Source organism: Monodelphis domestica, chromosome 5, assembly GCF_027887165.1.
Source record: "Monodelphis domestica isolate mMonDom1 chromosome 5, mMonDom1.pri, whole genome shotgun sequence".
In the NCBI taxonomy this organism is placed as follows: Eukaryota; Metazoa; Chordata; class Mammalia; order Didelphimorphia; family Didelphidae; genus Monodelphis; species Monodelphis domestica.
In genome coordinates this window covers 207,949,841-207,972,373 of record NC_077231.1, presented here as the reverse complement: position 1 = coordinate 207,972,373, position 22,533 = coordinate 207,949,841, and the positions used below count along the sequence as shown (strand labels likewise).

The 22,533-nt window shown below is 39.6% G+C and overlaps 1 protein-coding gene across 10 annotated transcripts in view; it reads right to left on the bottom strand.

Moving 5' to 3' along the window:
* The window catches only part of CALD1 (caldesmon 1), a 260,493-nt gene that overhangs the window by 62,059 nt on the left and 175,901 nt on the right, over positions 1-22,533 (bottom strand). The window lies entirely within an intron of this gene.

Genomic DNA, 22,533 nt, shown 5'->3' with positions numbered 1-22,533 from the left:
GCAGAGGGCTTGCCCACATTTTCAGTTTGAGAGGTGGGATTTTAGTCTGACTCCTGAACTCGACTTCGAGAATATTCTGCTCTGGTATTAATGCTGCCTGAGCTTTGTCTTCCCTAACATCCCATCACCCTCTCTGCTCACCCTATCCAGAGCAATAATGCACTAGGATTCCAGCAGATAGCTGTTCTCTCTTTATGGATTTGAAAAAGCGCCTTGTGTAGAGACAGCTAGGAAATGGCAAGGCTTTAATTAAAAGGGATGCTTGATGGAATGGAAACTCAATGGGGTATTGCACGTGGTGAAAAGATAACGAAGAGGAAAAGTCAAGAGAATGGCTCTGGAAATAGAGGGTCTGGATTCAAATCCTATTTTTGGCATTCAGGGCTAAGTCATTTAATCTCACTTGGTTTAACTTTCCTCCATAAAATAAGGGGTTTGAACTAGAGCACCTCTGAGGTCACCCTCAACCCTCAATTTATAATTTTATGATCCAGCTCCTTATTTGAAGCATGACTTAGATAGACAAGCCACCTCAACTCTCTGCACTTATGGGTCTTTCTCTCAAAAGTGAGAGTTGGACTAGATTATCTGTAAGGCACTGCAAATACATTAGGATTCTCAGAGTCTTTGGTAAAAAGTATGGATGACAGATTGAGGAAGGAGTTTTTGTAGGGTCAACATTTTAATGGAATTCAAAGAAGCCCAATTTTCCTCCCTGACTTCCAACCCTGTAGATATCAAATTTGGCTAATGGACACCAAACTCATCTTCACTGGGCATTTGGGAACATGAATTCTTCCTTTGTGCCTAATTCAGGATTTAGGCCAAACTCACAATTTCTTTTTATTGTGAAACAGTCATAAAACCAAGGCTGTATTTATGCTGGCAAATGAAAGGAAAGCAGGGCCAAAGAAGCCAGGTTCCAAACAGTATACAATATACGCTATTTCAACCTTTCCCCTTGAAGGCCTTTTCAGACTAAAACATGCAACCAAGTGCCTACCTGCACCAAGGCCCAACAAAGCAACTTTTCACTAATTGCTAAGGCCTCAAGTCCATTGGACTGTCTATATGTGAACATGATCTAAAGAGCCCCAAAAATATGTCTTGGGAAAACATATGGGAATTTCCGTTTCCATGGTCTGGAAGCAGCTAGGTGGTATGTATGGCCTGGAGTCATGAAGACTTCCTGAGTTCAAATCTGATCTTAGACACTTACTACCTGTGACTCTGGGTGAGTTGCTTAACCCTGTTTGCCTCAGTTTCCTCATCTGTAAAATGAGCTGGAGAAGAAAATGGCAAACCACTCCAGTAGCTTCACCAAGAAAATTCCAAATGAAGTCATGAAGAGTTGGATATGACTGAATGACTGAAAAACAACACATTTCCATGTTCTAATTTTTTAAAAAAAGGTATAGAATGGTATGGTAGAGAAAATTCTGAGTGTGGACTCAGAGTTCCTGATATTGGACACCTGTGTGTCTTTGGACAAATCTCTTACTTTTCCTCTGTAAAATGAAGGGGTTGGACTAGGTTGTTACCTATTAGTCAAAGATGAAACAGATGACTCATAAAGAGTTAAAAAATGGGCGCAATGTAGTAGAGACCCATAGTATATTTGAAGGGAATAAATCAAAATCTTCCACACCTCCCAGAGGGAGATTAGGTGGTATACCCATCTACCCACTAGCCCCAAGCCTAACTTAGTATAAATCAAATTTGTACCAAAAGATCAGGGATTGGGGGCAAAATCCCCTCCAGGACTAATCTATAATTCAATCTTCCTTCTTTGTATCCCCAGCACTTATTCTAGGGTCTGGCACATAGTGGGCACTTAATAAATGCTTTGTTGACTAACTGATATACACTTTGGAAGGATCTCCCTCTTTGAATTAGCAATGACTATGCTAGTTCAAATCAGGCTTCAGGCACTTGAATCAGGCACATTGCTTAACATCTTTGCCTCAGTTTCCTCATCTGTGAAGAGGGAATAAGACTAGCATTTACCTCCCAGGGATGTTGTGAGGAACAAATGAGATAATAATTATAAAGTATCTAACAAGGTGCCCAGCATGTAGTAAGCACTATAGAAATTCTATTTTATTTTATTTGTTCAAAAACTCTTACCTTCTGTCTTAGAATCAATACTGTGGATTGGTTATATAAATCAGAAGAATGGTAAGGGCTAGGCAATGGGCATTAAGTGACTTGCCCAGGGTCACATAGCTAAGCATTATAGAAATGTTAAACTATTGCTATTATTAGAAACTTAGGTTGCTTTCAAAAGATTTTGATTGTAGTATTGGCCTTGTGTGCTCTGTAAAATATAGAGCAGGACTCACTCTATGCTCCCACACCACCAGCTATCCCACTACATTAAGAAAAAGACTTTTAAAACCCCCAAACAAGATACACTATTAAGTCCTGAAGCAAAGGGATTAGAAACTTGTGATTAATTAAAATGATCAAGCATAGGGGGGGACAGTGGTATTCCAAATGTGTTCCCTGAAACCATAGATGGCATGTGGAATATCGCTAACTCAAATCACATGTGTTGTGTCAGCGCAGTGAATTCTCCCCACTACCTTAAGACTGACAGCCCTAAAGCAGAGACGGTCTCCAACATGAATGATAGAAGAATGGATTTCTGTAATGGGTGCACCACTCTTTGTCTCCTGAAAAAAAAAATTAAAAAAAAACCCCAATCTGCCCCCAACATGCAATCTAGCACTCTGCTCCCTCTGCTTTCATTTTTCTAAATTGGAAAAAAAATATTTAGTATTCATTTCCCCTCTTCCCAAGCCCACCTGGCGCCATTCACTTTCAGTCAGGTTGGCACCTTTCCTCCTTCTTCAGGAAGCACCAGGTCATTCAGAGAGGCCCTTGGGAGCATGATTTCTAGCTCTACAAGTCTTGCACAGAACCCTATTGTTGAGTGATTACCAGCCCAACCACTGTAGAGCGTTTAACACAAGACTCATCCACATATCTGACACCTCACTGGCTCACCTACCAGCTTCCTACACAGAAGCTTGGAGATCTGAGATAATAGCTGATGGCAAGAGGAGAATTCTTCATGAATGGAGTCAAGAAATGAAAATAAAAGGCCACATCCTGGATGCTGTTTCCTAGAGGAACAGCATTCATTTTTTTTCACCCTATGTTAAATACTATGAATTGGTTCCAAGGCAGAAGAGCAGTAAAGGCTAGGCAGTGGAGATTAAGTGACTTGCCCAAGGTCGAACAGCCAGGAAGTATCTGAGGTCAGATTTGAACCCAGGATCTCCTGTCTTTAGGCAAGAGCATTCATTCTTTTGTGTGTGTATATGTGTGCTTTTTTTTTTTTTAAACCCTTACCTTCCGTCTTGGAGTCAATACTGTGTATTGGCTCCAAGGCAGAAGAGTGGTAAGGGCTAGGCAATGGGGGTCAAGTGACTTGCCCAGGATCACACAGCTGGGAAGTGTCTGAGGCCAGATTTGAACCTAGGACCTCCCAGCTCTAGGGCTGGCTCTCAATCCACTGAGCTACCCAGCTGCCCCCTGCTTTTTAAAAAAAATTATCTTTATTTTATTCCAGTAACAATTTTACACATAAGTTTTCCAAAGTTACAGGACTCATGCTGTCTCACTCCCCCCACCCCCCAGAGTTGACAAGCAATTCCACTGGATTATCTCTTAAAACATATTTCCATATTATTCATTTTTGTAGGATAATAAACTAATAAATCCATTCCCCATATAAATGAGTGATCAGGAGCATTCATTCTGGAAGGTGGCCTGGGCATCAGCCTGGGCTAGTATGGCTGACAACTAGACAAGCAAATGAGAATACATGTTCTATTCATCATCCTGTTTTTGGTAAAGATAGAAAAGCCCTTAGAAATCATTCAGGTCAGCCCTCTCATTTTATAGTTGAGAAAACTGATGCTTCAGGGGCAATGGAGGGAGTAAAAATGATTTAGCCTACATCACACAGACGTGTAACTAGGAATTTTTTCATCTAGGGCAAAACTCCCCCAAAGAAAAACCCAAATCAGTCGGAGGGGCTGCTAGGGGAAAAGTGGGCCCCTCTGAATGTCAGAAGCCTGGGGCAAAGCCTCATTTACTCTGTCCTAGTTCCTAAAGTGTAGTGATGCTTGGAGAAGGCAGGCAAGGGGGACTGAAGGCAGAATGACCAAGGCAGGAGGAGAGGGGTACGCCAGGAGGGAGATTCGCGATCTGACCCATTCTTTCAAACAGAGAGGAAAGATAGGGATGAAGTTTAATTTTGCCCTGGTTATCAATGACTGCTTCAGTATGCTAGCCAGCAACCTTGTGGCACAAAGGAATTACTGTAACTTCAGCCATTATCCGACATGAGCCCCTGGTAAGATCAGACTCCAAGGCCAAGGAAACATAAGGCTAGTTAAGTCTAACGCAGAAATGGTCAGTAAGGGAAGGGAAGTCGGGTCAAGTCCAAGGAGAGTAATGCTTCTCGGGAAGCCCTCCAAGTCAGTACACTGTGTCTAGCTTCTATTTTCATTTCGTGTTCCAGCTGCTTCATTTTACTCCTCAGCCCTCCCAGTGTTCACATCCCATCAGAGAAATAAAACATTGGGTCCAGCTACTCACTATCAAGGGCTCCATAAATCCTAGTAACAAAAGGAGATTTAACTTTAGCAAATCCTACAAATCGTTTTGAACAGTAGGCTTGCAGAGGACCCTTCGTGAATAATCCTACACAGCTTTCCATTTTTCAGAATGCAATATTTTCCCTGTCATTCTCCTCCCTACCCCTACCCTTCCTCCTGAGGCCCCTCAGTTGCCTGCAAGGTTAAGCCATGCTTTCATCCCGAGGGGTCAGATCTCTGTTGCTGAGTTCCAGGGCAGTCCCGCTGGTTAGGGGATTTTTCAAGAGCCCTTAGAATAGAGAAACCAAAGGCTTTCAAGATGAAGGTCTTTTAGAGATTATCTGGTTCCAACTCTTCATTTTACAGGTGGGGAAACAGCTGGGAAAGGGAGAGAATTGCTGAGTAGTTCATTAACTGGGACTAGTAATAATAACTGGCTTTTCCATAGTATTTTTAAAGTTAGCAAAGTGCTTTATACAGAAAGCCTTATTTGATCTTCTCAACAACTACTTTGAGGTAGCCACCACAAATATATTATTTTGCCAGCAAAATGGAATTATTTTGTATATACATTTTACTAACAGAACTGATGCTTGAGGAGACTGAAAAATTTTCTTTCCCATTGTCACCCAGCTAGAAATTGACAGAGATGGAACAGGAATACTGGTTTCCCTAAATCTAAGTCTGACAGTCTGTCTTCCTTTAAAGGGCATTATCTCTGAAGACACAGGGCCCCTGACTTCCAGGCCAGTACTCTGTATCATTTGTATGTTTCTTGTTATGTCTCCACTATAGGATTTTTCAGAATTTCAGAATTGGAAGAGATCTCAGTGGCCGTCAAATCCCACTGAAACCTCTGGAATCCGGAACAGAATCATCTTATGAATTTAGAGTCTCAATCAACATCTTCCCATCATTACAAATAAAATTAAATATAAGCTTTCCATTCTATTTCCATTTCCATTAAACTTTCTTTTAAGATTCAGAACAAATTCTTCTTTCCTCGTGAAGTTTTCCTAGATCACAACAGGGTTTTTAACTTTTTTGTATCCTTTACCTTTTTGGCAGTGTGACAAAGTCCTTTCTCAAAACTTTTTTAAAAACATATAATAAAATACCCAGGGTTACAAGGAACCCCAGTTAGGTTAAAAAAAAGGGCTATCAAAATATTTTTTATAACTGACCAACTTCAAGTTAAGCACTACATCTAGATTATAAGGACCTCTTATTTTTTTGAAATTCTATAGGACTAATTGTCTGAACCATTCACTTGGCAAATAATAATGTGATATTGTGGCTATTTCTTTATGAACTGTTATTTCTTTTTTTCATTTATGTTCTATCTCTATAACTAGATTATAAATCCATTGAGGGCAAGTTAGTCTCTGTACTCATGGAGTTATATAATACCTCAAATAGAGCAAACATTCAAATATTTGGCTGATGACAGCTATCCATAGAGGACCGATTCTTCCAGGATTCCAGGTCACTCATATCTCGTTATCACCTACTCTAAAAAAAATCTGTTTACACATGAAAGGACAAACTGTAAATGAGTGCTCCTTCCCCTTTCTCAATCCACATTCTCTATTTTTTTCTATTCTTGGAAGCACTATTGAGTTTGAGATTGTTCTGTATCTAGTCAGAACTGGAATTACATAGATTCTCAGATCATCCTATGTCTGATAACATTAAAAAGTTGTGCATGTGGTGCAGCTAGGTGGCTCAGTGGATAGTCAGCCAGGCCTGGAGTCAGGAGGTCCTGGGTTTAAAACAGATCTCAAACACTTCCTAGCTATGTGACCCTGGGCAAGTCATTTCCCCCTTATGGCCTAGCCCTTACTGTTCTTGTGCCTTAGAACTGACACCAGTTATAAAATAGAAAGTAAGGGTTTTTTTAAAAAAAGGTGTGTTTGTGTGTATGTTTGTGTGTGTGTGTGTGTGCGTGCGCGCACGCGCATGTGCGTGCATGGGCATACATACATCTCCTACCCTTGCTGGGACTTAGCTCCATCAATTAACTCCTCTCTTGCACTTTACATCATGTCTCTCCAATGGCTCTTCCCCTTTTGCCTATAAACATGCTTTGCAAATATAAAAACAAACCCAAAAAAAATCTCTTCCTTTGACCCAACTCTCCCACCAAGTGAATGTGATCCCCTTGACCTTTGTTTTACCACTAAATCGCTGGAAGGATAGTCTACGTTCAATTCCTCCATGTCCTTGCCTCCCACTCACTCTTACAATGTCCCCTCATTCTTGGCTCAAAGCCCAGTGTTTCTGCTCCCTGGGATGAGAGAAATTCTAAGCTGGCTAATGAAAGCACAGAAATGGAATTGGGGTTAGGGTTAAAAATGGAATGAGCTGCCTTGTGGTGAAATGGTAAAGCACACAAGTAGAGCCTGGGTGAGTGTCTGTTGGGGATTTTGCCCTGTAGATTACTGCAGAAAAGTTGTTGGACTAGATAATCAATCAATATTTATTAAGTGCCTACTATGTGCCAGGCACCATGCTAAGGGATGGGGACCTAAAAAGAGGCAAAAGACAATCCCTGCCCACAAGGAGATTACAATTGAATGGATGATCCTCTAAGCACCCTTACAAACAGAAATTCTAAGCAAGGGAACTGGGTCTATAACCCAGCAAAATTGATTAATGAAATAGAAAGTTTCCAAGCATTCATAAAGAAAAGACCTGACTTAAACAGAAAATCCAATGCCCAAATACAGAACTCAAGAAAAGGTAAGGGGAAAAAAATTAAGGAACCCAGTAAGTTCAAATGATTTGTATTCCTTTATGAAAAGATGATATTGGTAACTCTTAAAATTTGTTATTATTATTGGGGTAGCCATAAGAAGCATACTTAAAGGGTATAGTAACAAAATGTATAGGATGATATGCCAAAAATATATAAAAAATTAGGGGTAAAAAAGAGAATAATACTAAGAGAAATGGGAAAAGAGATAAAATGGGGTAAATATATATTTCATAAAGAAGTGCATGGGGGGAGGTGGGGAGAAGGCCAATATAATGGAAGGGAGGAAGAGGCTGGAGACAGGCAATACTTAAATCTTATGCTCATTGGAATTGGCTCAGAGACAGAAGAACAATCAGATACATTGGGGCAGAGAATTGTATCCTGCCTTATGGAGAAGAGAAGGGTAATAAATGGGCTTGTGGGGATGGAAGCAATAGAAGGGAGGGAGAGGTTAGGGGGTTGTTAAAACGGCACTATAGTAAAAGGGTAATAATAAGAAGGAAGATGTGGGAAGGAGAGTAACATTAGGGATGGGTAAAGGGGGAGACTGACTAAAAGCAAAAAGTTGGAGGGGAGAGTAAGAGGAATAAGAGAAAAGGCAGAATCAAAGAAGGAAGCCAAAATGGAGGGGAATACACAGACAGTAATCATAACTACGAATGTGAATGGGATGAACTTACCCATTAAAAAGGAAGCAGATAGTAGAATGGATTAAAAACCAGAATATGGTAGGCCATATGTTGTCTACAAGAAGTACACCTGAGGCAGGTAGACATACAGAGGGTAAAGGTAAAAGGGTGGAGCAGAATTTATTGGGCTGCAACTGAGACAAAGAAGGCAGGAGTAGCAATTATGATCTCAGACAAAGCTAAAGCAAAAATAGATCTGATTAAAAGAGAAAAAGAAGGAAATTACATGTTGATGAAAGGCAGTATAAATAATGAAGAAATATCAGTACTCAACATATATGCACCAAATGGTACAGCATTTAGATTTCTAAAGGAGAAACTAAAGTAGCTTAGAGAGGAAATAGATAGTAAAACCATATTGGTAGGGGACCTCAACCTTTCCCTATCAGAACTAGATAAATTGAACCAAATAAATAAATAAGAAAGAAGTAAGGGAAGTGAATGAAATGTTAGAAAAATTAGAGCTAATAGATATCTGGAGAAAAATAAATAGGGATTAAAAGAAATATACCCTCTTTTCAGCAGCACATGGTGCATATACAAAGATTAACCATGTACTAGAACATAAAAACATTGTAAACAAATGTAGAAAAGCAGAAATAACAAACAAAAATTCTCTGATCCTATGCAGCAAGCCACGGACAAATGCTCTATCTTGAGTTTTCAGCCATGGTTTTTCTTCTGGTACCATAGTCTTCTCATTGTGACTTATATGAATCAGTACAGGTGTGAGGAAGGCCAGTTCAGAGAAAATGGAGGAGAAAAGAATTGAGGATGATATAGATGGAAGCAAGCCCCAAGCCATGCAAAGAGGGTTGAATTTGGAGTTAGAGGACCTTGGTTTAAATGCAGCTTTGTTCTTCTTATCTATGTGACTGAGCCTCCTTTATAAAATGAGAGAGTTGGGCTAGATGATCTCTCTGGTTCTTCTTGCACAGACGATCAAGCCTCTTCATTCCTCTTCTACCTCTCCCTGGCTAAGAGGTCATTTCAATGGGAATGGGTTACTAGCAACAAACTCTTTCACTAGTGATCACTAGTAATCATAAAGAATTCAAATCCCTGAGTATGAAATTTTGAAATTCTATCCAGTACATATACATTATTTTTAAATTTTTAAAAATTTATTTCAGATTGCATATTGATAAAAATGTTTAATATTTGTTTTCTGGAATTTTGCAATCCCTGTACTCTCCTGCCCTTATCTCTCTCCTTAATGAAAAGGCAGATAATATGATATAGGTTGTATGGATATTATCATATAATACATATTTCCCCATTTGTCATGATGCAAAATAAGACACATATTGCTTATACTAGAGAAAAATTCATGGAGAAAATCAAGTGAAGAATGATATGTTTTAATCTGGATTCAAAATAATTTAATTTTTCCACTTCCATGTTCAAAGACAGGAGTCCTTGAGGAGTTCCATTGCAATTAGACAGGTCCTAACTTTATGACTTGGGCTACTGGAAAGTGGTTATTTTACTTGACTACAGGTCATTCTTACCAACTGTAATGAGATCACTCTTTGTCTTCAGTTCTTTGTCAATACTCAGAGGTTGAAGTCAAACCAGCCAATGTGAATTAATGTTTGACTATTCTTCTAATCATTGATTTTGGCCTGAGGAATTATCTCCTTAGAAGCTTGCTCATTTCACTGACCTCTTACATGGACTCTATCAATGACCTAGCAGATAAGTTGTGTATTTTCCTACTTCTTTAAAGGAGTCTTCTCCATTCAACTCCCTACCCCACCTTTGTTGTCTTTCCCTTTTTCCTTCAGTGTTCCCCCTCACACTCCTATGAAGCTAAAAGTGAGCCCTTGGTTACCTGGGGGGGGGGGGGGGGGAGTAAGTGGGAAGTAAAGACTTCAAAGCAAGGAAAAGATACAAAAGAAACTTTGTTGCAGCCAGTTCACTCTATTGATTTTGAGGTTCTTCTGCCAGACTAAGAATGTGGCCAATGTACCAATGAGATGGTCACATGTGCTAATTCCATGGTATACTAGAATTATTCATGTGGTTATCAATTTTTCCCACTCACATATATCTCTAGCTCTAATTTCCATCTATTCATTAAGCCTTCAATAAGATCTACTATGTGAAAGAGGTTATATGTCATGCTAAAGAAATAAAAGTACAAATGGAATAGTTCCTGACCTCAAGGAGTTTACACCACAGGGATAAAAATTGGAAGCAGCATGGCATAGAGGGAAGAATTTAGTTTTGGAGCGAGAATAACTATATTTGAATCCTAGTTTTGCCACTTTTTATCCATATTCCTCCTCACCCTCCCTCAATCCATACTGGTAATCAGAGGACAAATCCTCTAATTTCTATTTCTAAGACATTTCTCACACCTCTCTATTTTCTACTTACACACCCATTTAAGGCCTTCATTGCCTCTTGCCTGGGCTACTTCAGTACCTTTAACTAATTGGTCTCCTTACCCCAATTCTCTCTTTCCAGTCCATCTGTCTAAGTGATAAGTCCAAAGCACAATTCTGATTGTGTTATACTCTGCCCAATAAACTTCAGTAGCTACCTATTACCTCTAGAATTAAAAACATTATGTAAACTTTGTTTTTTTTCTGTCTTCTTTTCTTTCCTGACCTTGAAATGGAATAGTGGATAAAGGTCTGGCCTATTGATGAAGTCAGGTTAAAAAATGATTGGATCACTCATGTAGAGGAAGCTGCTGAAGTGAGCAGAGAATTGAGAGAGGGCAGCCATGCAGAGTTGCATACATGTCTTTAAAACAATGGTTTCAAGCCACAAGGAAGACAATGAGAGGCAGAAGTTATGGAACTCTGAAGCAGGAGAGATTGCCAAGTTTGAGGAGAAGCTATAAGCCAAATGGGGGCATTTTAGAATACACAGGGTAGTGTTAAGGAAGTCATTAGCACATTTCTTCTAAATAAGCTGCTTTGAACCAGTAGCTAGTAGAGAAATGGGTCCAACAAGGGAGAAAGAAAAATTCAAAATCAAACAAAGAGAATCAGCACTTCCCAACAGCTAAATGACAAGGTATTTAATGTTTGCCATAAGAAAGAAGCCACTAATACATGTTCTTATTGATACAGAAAGCAATCTGGCATCCTGGAATTAGTCTGAAAGACTTGGGATAAAACCTCAAGATTTCTCATGTGATTCTGAGAAAATCACTTGATCTCTTTGAGCCTCGATTTACTTATTTGTAAAATGAGAGGTTGGGACTTCCAAGTTTCCTTTTTGCTCTAAATCAATGGCCCTATGATCTTATTTTTCTCTCCCCCCAAAAGTAAAGATAAAATAAAAACGTGTGTGAGCATACTGAGATATATTCTAGCCCACTTCTCTTGGATGCGCATCTTATGTCTTTTGTTGTTAAATCATTTTTCAGGTATGTCCCACTGTTCATGACTCCATTTAGGGTTTTCTTGTCAAAGATGCTGAGTAGTTTGCCATTTCCTTCTCCAGATCATTTTACAGATGAGGAAACTGAGGCAGAAAGTTTCTGTGACTGCCCAGGATCACACAGCTTTTAATTGTCTGAGGTAAGATTTGGACTCGGGAAGATGAGTCTTCCTGATTCCAGGCCCAGTGCTCTATCCACTGTATCACTCTGCTGTCCCCCAACTTAACTTATTGCCTTGCCTTTGCTACTCAAAGCACTGGCCACTCAGTGGCAATTACCTGCAGTATAACCATTATATTTTGGAGAAAAAATAAAACAAAACAACTTCTCTGGAGCCACCCTTATAATCTTAACCCTCTCTTTTTTGTGTACATGGTAAAAACATCATGCCACCATTCAGAAGCCTCCTCTTTCCTAAGCACGTACAATCTACGTGACGATGAAATTTTTATGGCTTAGCTAAACATCTGCAAAAAACAAAACAAAAACCCAACAACAACAACATCAAAAAAAAAACAAAACCCAGCCTGCCTGACAGTCTATTCTATGGGATTTGAACTGTAAGAGAGACAAACTATGCCGGGAGTCAGCCAAACCAATGAAATACCTGCCAAACCACACCTTATCCTTCTCAATCAGCAAAAATATTATCCACCGCCTGACTCCTCTTACCTCACCAATAAGGGCTCATTTATTCCCTTATTAGGACACTGGCAGTGGAGAGAAAGGCTGGCCATGCATGATGGCCCCAAGAGTGGCTTCAACAACATGTGCTGCTCATCAGGCAAAAAAGAAAAGTGGCTAATGGACACAGAAGGGAGGGGACTGGAAAAATGAAAGCCTCATCGCATGGAGGACAATTCATTTGGTATAGGCCACAATTATGGTTTTGTAAAGAAAAGAAAAAAATAAACCAAAACGCTAATATACTTTTAAAAAATGCATTTTTAGGAAGAATGTTTTTGAAGCTTTCCTTGGAAATTCAGTTCAGAGAAGGCTTCAATTGAAAGTGGAGAGGAAATTGAATGTAGTATGGCCAACATCCATTCGTCTTGAGTTACCAGTTTAGACAGGGCTGAGTTCAACTGGTCTTCTCAGCTTGCCTTGCGTCACCCTAATATCAGCAAAAGAACCAGTTCTCTTTGGACTTCTGCGTAGATGAAAAGAATTATATCCCTGGCTATGGCTTCTTTCTCATCTTCCCTTTTCCCCCATCCTGTGACCATGGCTTACATTCATATGTCTCCCCTCTTACCCATTACCCATCTGCCAGAATGGATCTTTTATTATAATTTTTAAATCACTGTTTTAGTTTTTCTTTCTTCCATCACCCCCCTCCCCTTCCCAAATAGCCTTTTATCCATGCAACTGAAGGCAATAAGTATCCTTTCTGTAATCCCCTCTGGCTGGTGGCCAAGGTAACTTTTCCCCTATCACAGTTGCTCTATTCTCTGTTCCAAAGCATTCCAAGACAGAGGTGCTGTCAGAGCCATATCGTAATTTCAAATCCATGCTAAACTGGACCAGGGAGTTTGGTTCAGACAAAGCCCCTAAGAAAATTCAAATTCTTATGTCTGCTCAAAAACCTCTTGGTTCCTGGATATTCTGGACTAGATCTCTAGGGATCATTTTGTTCACCTAAGACTAGGCAATAGATGAGCCTTTGGAAAAGGAATTCTTAACCAAGGGATCCACAAATAGCTTTTAGGGGATCTGCAAGCTTGAATAGGGAAGGAAAATGACATTGTTAGCTTCACTAGCCCTAACTGAAATTTAGAATTTCCTTCAGTTATTTAAAAATATGACTGTGAGGGGGCAGCTGGGTGGCTCAGTGGATTGAGAGCCAGGCCTAGAGACGGGAGGTTCTAGGTTCAAATCTGGCCTCAGACACTTCCCAGCTGTATGACCCTGGGCAAGTCACTTAACCCCCATGGCCTAGCCCTTACCGCTCTTCTGCCTTGGAGCCAATACACAGTATTGACTCCAAGATGGAAGGTAAGGGTTTTAAAAAAAAATGACTGTGAGAAGGGGCCATAAAAGGATCCATGACACACATTTAAAAAGTTCAGAACTTCTGCTCTGGAGATATATGGGAGGACTGTCAGGTAACTTGAAAGCAGGGCTTGTTCTATCCTGCTCCTATTAGGGCTTCCAGGTTACAAATTCCCCACTTTAATGAGGCTAGAGATATAAACATGATAGTCATTGCCAATTGAAAGTGAAATAGAATATAAAATTGGTAACGCATAGAATGAAATGGATATGATAACTCTGAATAGGGAGAAAGGAAGGAAAGAGTAAAACTTTGCTGTTTCACTTTGGATGATTAATACAGATAAAAGCATGATTTAAAAGTGATCAGCTGAATGTTGATTTAAAAAGGTCATATAACAAGAATAATAGTAAAGATAGCAGAGTTTATCCTTCTACGAGAACCCGTCTCCTTATAGGAAAAATGAGGCACGTATGTATGAATAATCATTTGGGGTCACTGAATTATCATTTAGCCACTAGGTTGGTAATTTACTAAAAAGTCTTACCATGTTTTGAAAATCAATGCATGTGACTCACATCTCAACAGTAGCTTACTCACCATTACAATCTAAAGTAATATCCTGAATGCAGGTAGATTCGTTGACTCACCAGACACAGATAATTAGGCCAGTGTAAACCTATAAAAGGAAGCTCCTAATCCTTCTCATAGGAGAGAGAACAATCAGGGGTCAACAGTCCCCTTGGTGCAGGACCTCATCATCTCATGCCTGGATTATCACAGTATCCTTCTGGTTGATCTGCTTCAAGTCTCCCTCCTCTAATCCATCAACCACTCAGTTGCCAAAACAATTTTCCTACGATGCATCTACTAATGCTATCTAATCAATAAACTCTCCTTGCTACCTCCAGGATCAAGTATAAAATCCTCTAGCATTCAAAACCTTCCACAGATTGTCCCCTTCCCACCTTTTCTGTTTTATTATTCCTTACTCTCCTCCACATATTATATGATCCTGCCACACTGGCCTCATTCTTCCTTGTACATAGCACTCCATTTCCCAGTTGGGTGCCCTTTCACTAACTGTCCCCCTGCCTCAAATGCTCTCCATTCTCACCTTTGTCTCCAGACCTCTCAGGCTCCCTCCAAGACTCAGCCCAAATTCAGCCTTTTATAGGAGGTCTTTTCCAGTGCCTCACTCTGAAATCCATTCCATTGATACTATCTAGATGTGTCTACAAAGTATATAAACGTCTTTGTAAGTTGTATCTCTCATTAGCCCTTGAGCTCTTTGAAGTCAGAGACTTTGTTTCTGCCTTTTCTGTATCCCCCGTCCTTAGCACAGGGCTTGGCAAAATGAATGCCTATTGATTAACTGGTCAACCCAGATTCCTCTCTGCTCACTTTTTTTGTTGGACGTTGGAGAAATGCAGGAAGTATAGTTCTTAGTATATGTATGAGAGTTATTGACTATTTTCAAGCTGAATATAAACAATGAGATTCAAAGAGAGGTTTTCTACTCTAAACATCCTGTGGAATTTGGAGGGGAGGAGGGCAGAACTGGATAGAATGTTCTGTCTAACCAAAGAATCTCAAACATCTTCTTATTGATAATAACAAGACTAGATAAGGCCAGGAGATGCCAACACTTCGGGGCAAACTATTTATCCCTTGACATTGTCTCCATGGTCCACTTGTTCTACAAAGAATTTAACCCACATCAACCTTTATTAAATATAGGTACTTTTAACTACTTATAATTAAAGAGGTCAGATCTTTCCATAACTAGGAAGGCATATTCTCTAGTCCCGGAAAGGAAATAATTTCATACAATCCCCACAAAACCATTTTGATTTTGTGCCCTTGCAGGGGCTTATAACTCAATCTGAATTAAAATACTAATGATAATAGTAAATAATAATATGACATCTTAAGGTTGGTAAAGCACTTAAAAATATCTCATTTTATCCTTAGAACATCCTTATGAATACATGATATTGATTCCAAGATAGAAGGTAAAGGTTTAAAAAAAAAAGAACAAACTTGTGATTTAGTTGCTATTGTTATCCCTACTTTACAAATGAGGAAACTAAGGCAGACAGGTGAAATTACTTGCCCATGGTAACACAGCTAGTGGCAGTTGTGGAATTTGAACTCAGGTCTTTTTGACTCTAGATCCTGAATTCTGCTCATTTCACAACCCAGCTACCTCAAAAAAAAGAAGAAGAAGAAGAAGAAGAACAATTCAGAGCTTAAGGTCCCATGCAGGGTTATTAGTTTAAAAATTCATTTGTGCAATTATAAGACATAGTAGTGTTTTGAGTTACCATGGAACTGGTCAAAGAAAGACATATCCTCATTTCTTCCCTTGCATTTTCCAGCTGGCAAGAATTTTTAAATATACACGATACTTGTTGATTTGTTAATTAGGGATAAAAATTCGTGTCAAATTACTTGAAATTTTGTCGTACTCAGCTTAATGATCAAATGATTCTAATTCACTAGCAAGTGGCATTTTTGGATGGCGTTTATCTTCCTCTGGGACAATCTTCTGACTTTTTCATTCCTTTAGTGGCAGCAGAGGATGTGTCTAATTAATCTTACAGATAGCCCTTCAACACCATCTGACATCATGCGCAGTGGGTAAACATGCACTCTAATATACCATGTTGTATATCATTGCTGATGAAGTCTAATGTTTAATTAGTCGTGTCCTCCATTTTCTCTCTTTGCTGTTCTCCTTGTACTCCTCTGATGTCTGGTAACCATATGTATGAGAGACCTAAGACCTATTGCTCTGCAACCTAGAGAAAGCATTCCTCTGGATCCCAAGGGAAGTAGAAAGAGCATGGCTCTCACTGGGGAGGGTTACTCCATCCTCTGAGAGGTAGGTGCCTCTCGGAGGTCTGCCTGCAGGGATTACCTAAGCTCAGTCTTCCAATCCACAGGCCCAAGAAAATTAGATATAGAGATTTTAAATTAAAGTTAACCACTCTCAACTGGAGTGCCTAGGATGGGGGAATAGTTTGCTCTAAGAAGAAAAATTTTTTTAAATTGGCCCCCTTCTAATAAGAAAACCTGGATATTGGTGCTTTATAGAGATACATTTTATGGGTTTTTTCTCATCTTTTCTGCTCCATAAGAAAAAAAGGACTGAAGAGTTGGATATCAGAATAGACCAACTAAGGTCTTTCTTTTAATTCCCTTTAATTTGAAAAAAAGAAAAGCTACCAAAAGAAGCAGGTGGGCATCAATTTGATATCATGTGAGCCTTGTGCCTAGAGAGTAAGGCTACCTCAAGCCCTGAGAAGGTTCAAATACTGAAGCAGGATTCAGTAAAGACTGAAAATTACATTCTAATTCAATTCTGAGTATAATATAAGGATTGTAATAAAGTGATATGAGAAAACGCAACTTACCACATCTTATCTAGGGGTTTATTTAAAAGATTATCTATAATATTAATGGGGCAGCTAGGTGGCACAGTGTACAGAGTGCCAAGCCTGGAGTCAGGAAGATTTGAGTTTAAATATGGCCTTAGACATTTACTAGTTGTGTGGTCCAGGGCAGGTTGCTTAACTCTGTTTGCCTCAGTTTTCTCATTGTAAAATGAGCTCAAGAAGGAAATGACAAACCACTCCAGGATCTTTGCTAAGAAAACCCCAGATGGGAGTCATGGAGAGTCAGACATAACTGAAAACAACTGAATAACAGCAACCGAGGATGATCTACTTTTCTCATAAGTACCTGCTATGTCCCAAGAAATATGCCAAGAAATAATGCTGAAGTTAATACAAAAAAGGAGATAGTGCCAGCTGTCAGGGACCTTGCAATTTACTGAAAAGTCACTATAAGTCCATAGTTATGCAAAATAAAATATACAAAAAATAAACACAACATAAGTGGGCATGGAGCTACAAAGGGTTCAGGAAGGAATTAGGAAAGGCCTCTTAAAGAGAATAATGGTACTTGGAGTCTTGAAGGGAAATAGGGGTTTCAAGAGGTAGAAATGGGAGGAAGAACATTTCATGTGTGAGGGATAGCCTGGGCAAAAACACAGAGGCAGGAGATGGACTTTTGTGTACTAAGAATAGCACACAGACCAGACTGACTGGAATGCAGCCTGCATATGGAAGGGAGTAATGAGTAATCAGTTTGGAAAGATAAATTGGAGCCCAATTGTGAGGGGCTTAAAATGTCAAACAGAAGAGTTGATATTTTATCCTAGAAGATTGGGAGCCATTGAAGTTTCTTCAGTAGGGAAAGGATCAGGCTCTTTTGTAATATCTCATTGGGTAGCTATGTGGAGGATAAGTTAGAGGAAATGGATTCAAGGAGACCATTTAGGAGATTATTACAATTGTTCTGATGAGAGGCGATGAGGACCTGAATTAGAGTAGTAGTAGTAGTAGTATGAGAGGAGAGGAGAAGAGGATGAAGGGGTCAGATGTTATGGAAGTAGACTTAACAAACTATGGGATTGGCTATGGCTATGGGAACGAGTAAAGAGATAACTTCAAGATGATTAGCCTGGTAAACTGAATACAATGGCGATGACCTCAACAGAAAGGATACATTAGGAGAAGAGGGTGGTTGGGTGTAGGAAGGGCAGAAGAAGAATGAATTCTATTTTGGATTTTGAGAGGCTTGTGGGACATCAAAGGGTACATATCTAGCAGGATTGGAACTCAAGAGAGAAAAGAAAGCTGGATTATGTTCATGTGGGTGTCATCTGCATAAAAATGACAGTTGAATCCAAAGGATGAAGTCACCAAGAGAGAATGCAGAGAGAAGGAAAGGGGATCATACTAGAACTCTGGAATATACCCACAGTGTTGGAGTGGTAGGTGTGGAGACAACATGTATGATAAGCTAACAAAGTACACTGCGAATAGATCCAAGAAGTAGGAAAAGAACCATATCATAACAGTGTCACAAAAACCCAGAGAAGGGAAAGTATCCAGAAAGAGAGGGTGGACAAGAGTGTCAGTGGATGCTGAGAAAAGAGCACTGGGTAGGAAAGCCAAGAAATAAGAAGAATGAGAAAAGAACACTAGCTTGGGCAATGAAGAGAACAATGGTGACCACAGAGAGAGCGGTTTCAGTCAGAGTGTGAATGGAAGCCAGAGTGAAAAGGACTGAGATGTGAACAGGTGAAAAAGTTAAGGTAGGGGCACATAGAGAATTTCTGCCTTTGACTTCTTCCCCAGAGCTTCCCTGAAAAAGGGAAAAGAGCTTTAAGAAGAGAGCTTGAAGGGAGGATAGAAGAGTCAAAGGAAGTTTTTTTCCTTTCCCTAAGAATGGAGGAATATGGGCTTTTAATGTTGCTAATTATAGAAAGAGCATTGGATTTCAGGTCAGAAAGATGACTTGACTCTCCCATCTCCCACTTAGCACTTCTGTGATCTGGGGCAGGTCCTTTCACTCTTCTAGGTCTGTATCCCGTTCTGTAAAATTCTGAGAACTGCACTAGTTGATTCTGTTCTCAATGCTAGAAGTATAGTGTAATGTTGGGCATGCCCCATAACTTCTCTGCTTCCATATAAAGATTCCACACAACTTTGAAATTGTGTAGAAATAGCCCAGGTAAAAAGACTATTACTAGTCAAATGAATTCATAAGGAACTGCAAATTCGGTTGTAAGCTCTTGCATTTTAAAGTGCAACATAAGCTATAAAGACATGCAAATTATGGATGACTGTCTTTTTAAAAAGTAATTGAATTGATTAACTAATGTAAGTGCTTTGGCATATACTCTATTAAGGTAGGCAAATTAGCAACTTCACCTAATAAGTTCATATTAAATGAATGACATCATGACTGAATCTTAATTTTCTAAAAAAAATTTTTTTTTGGTATTTTTCATTTAAGAAGTTATTGCAGGGGTCAGCTAAGTGACTCAGTGGTTTAAAAGCCAGGCTGAGAGACAGGAAGTCTTGGGTCCAAGTTTTGCATCGCATACTTTCTAGTTGTATGATCCTGGGCAAGTCACTTACTCTCCCTTCCCCCCCTCCACTGCCCCACTTTTATCATTCTTCTGCCTTGAAACTAATACACTGAATTGATTCTAAGATGGAAGATAAGAGTTTGCCATTTTCTTCTCCAGTTCCTTTTATAGATGAGGAAAACGAGGCACACAGGATTAAATGACTTGTTCAGAGTCACACACCTAGTGAGTGTCTGAGGTTAGATTTGAATTTAGGAAAATGAATCTTCCTGACTTCAGGTCTCACACTCTATCCATGGCACCATATAGCTGCTCATATTCTTACAAACTTGACTATTTCTTCACTGATCTTCCTTCTTCTCTGTATAGCAAAACGTTAGAAAGTGGAAGGCTACCAGAATGTATTTTGGCTCCAGCAGGAAAAGATAACTGTCAGAAAGCCTCATAGTGAAGAGGGAGACAGAAAAACCATAAAAAGCAGACAAACCCCACAAAAACATGACCATTGGGAACCATTCGTGTAGGGACAAGTAGACCTTGGAAAGTCAATAGCTACTGAGGATAGTTAATAATCTCCTGTCTCATCCCCAACATTTACATTCACAATTCTAAGCTCCTGAAAGTCCTTTTAGATAGGGCGCAAAAGCACATGATATATTTTAGAAAGTTTTCCATAAAAATGATTAAACTAATGAAAGAAGCATTTTGTTGTTTAAAGGAGGAGGCTTATTATCGGACAACTTTCTCTCTGAGTTCTTTTTTATGCGCTGATGTCAGATAAGTAAGGTTTTATTGTATTTATTGCTACAGATCTAAACAGACCGGTTCCAATTCTAAGGAACGATATTATAATTGCTCTTCTAATGTTGGCCACTAGTACGACAGGGAAGCCAGAGAAAGCTCATGCAACCTTGGGCTACGCTAAGCAAGTCAAGATGTCCACTACTGAGGAGATGGCTGTTCTAATGTATTTTGCCTTGATCAGACCAGAGTACTGTGTTGAGTTCTGATGACCTTTCAAGAAGAACGCTGATCAGTTGAAACGTGTCTAGAGGAGATACAACTAGGAGCACTGAGTTCATGTTAAATAAGCACCGGAGCAGGAACTAGGGACTTTTAGCCTGGGGAAGAGAAGATCTAAAGAGAACATTGATATTTGATTGGCATTTGAGAGCTGATGGAAGAGAGACTAGATAAGAGTCTGCCTAGCTCTAGAGAACAGAGATAGAAATAAAGGACAGAAAATGAAAGTAGGCAAAATTACTCTTGATTGATAAAAAGGAAAGACATCCTAAAAATTAAGAGTCGTACACAAGTGGAATGAAATGCCTGAACTGCCTTGGCAGGTATAGGTCTCCTTGTTGGAAACAATCAAAGAGACACTGGATAACCACTTATCAGATCCACCATAGAGAGGAATTTGAACTCAGGTGTGAGTTAAACTAGATGGCCTGCAAAGGTCCTTCCAACTCTAAGATTCGGGGATGGATTTTTTTTTAAACTTTCTTAGAAGGGTTTTGCCCCACAAGGAGAAAACAAAAAAGATGATTATTAAGAAATCTTGAAACCAAAGTATTATATATACATTTTATCCTTCAAAGATTTTTTTGTTATATGAATTATTGTTGTTCATTTGTTTTACAGGTGTGTCCAACTCTTCATGACCCCATTTGGGGTTTTTCTTGGCAAAGATACTGGAATGGTTTATCATTTCCTTTTCCAGTCCATTTTATAGATGAGATAACTAAAATCAACAGAATTCAATGACTTGCCCAGATCACACAACTAGTAAGTGTCTGAGACCAGATCTGAACTTGGGAGCATGAGTTTTCCTGACTCTAGCCTGGCACTCCATCCATTTGGTCTCCTAGAGTCCCTGTATGACTCCTATAGCACAAAAAGAAGCTTTTTTTTTGTCCCCAAATCATCATGCCACTTAAGAGCATGTTTCTTCTCTAAGAATACTGATCTTTACTGGCGAAAGCAATAACCATTTAACTTTGATCCTGAATATGGTATAACCTCAATTTCAACTGTCCTTTTCCCTGTCTAGAGAAATATAGAAACCCAGGCCTTTGCTGCTCGTTATTGAAGAGAATTAGATAGAAGTAAAGTTATTATTAACAGTTCATCAGGGCCAAAGTACTTCTCAATGATCTTTGTTGTTTTTTGGTTCTTTCAGTTGTGCCCCACTCTTCCGTACCCCATCTTGGGTTTTCTTGATGAGGATACTGGTCTGTCATTTCCTTCTCCAGCTCATTTTACAGATGAGGAACTGAGGCAAACAGATTTAAGTGACTTGCCCAGGGACACATAGCTAGTAAGTGTCTGAGAACAGATTTGAACTCGAGAAAATGGGTCTTCTGGCCCCAGTCCTGCTGCTCCAGCTGCTATGCTATGTAGCTGCCTCTCAGTAATCATACCAGAAACTTAAGTAGTCAGCCCATCAAGCAAAGCAGCATTTTATCTTTATTTTTTAAAACCTTTATCTTCCATTTTAGAATAAATACTAGGTATTGGTTCAAAGGCAGAAGAGCCATAAGGGCTAGGCAATGGGGATTAAGTGATTTGCCAAGAGTCACAAAGGTAAGGAAGTCTGAGACCAGACTTGAACCCAGGCCCTACTGTCTCCTGGCCTGGCTCTGACCCATTTGGCTGCCCCTCAACCAGCATTGATTAAATGCTTACTATATGCTAGGTACTGTGCTAATATCTCCAAAGTCTAGGGCATTCACAACCAGTTTACACATGCCCACAATAACAAAGCTCTTATATAGATCTTGGTATACAAGAATGCTAATATTCTCCCTATCAAATGCTGCCAGAATTTTTTATACTGTTAAGTCTGAAGTAATTCTTTTCACAAAAAGGCAGGACAACTTGAATCTCAGAGAGCTGGGTGCCCATTGTAGACACCAACCTCATACTACCTCCAAGGCAAGAAGATGTATCATTTGTACCCGTGTCCACATTTACAGTGACAATTCCCCAAAGCTGTGGGTAAGAACACTAGCCTTAGAATCAGGAAACCCTAAGTGTAAATCCCTCCTCAGATATTTAATAGCCGGGGGGGGGGGGGTGTAATTCACTTCACCTCCCTAAGCTTCAGCTTTTTCATCTGTAAAATGGGCGGGAG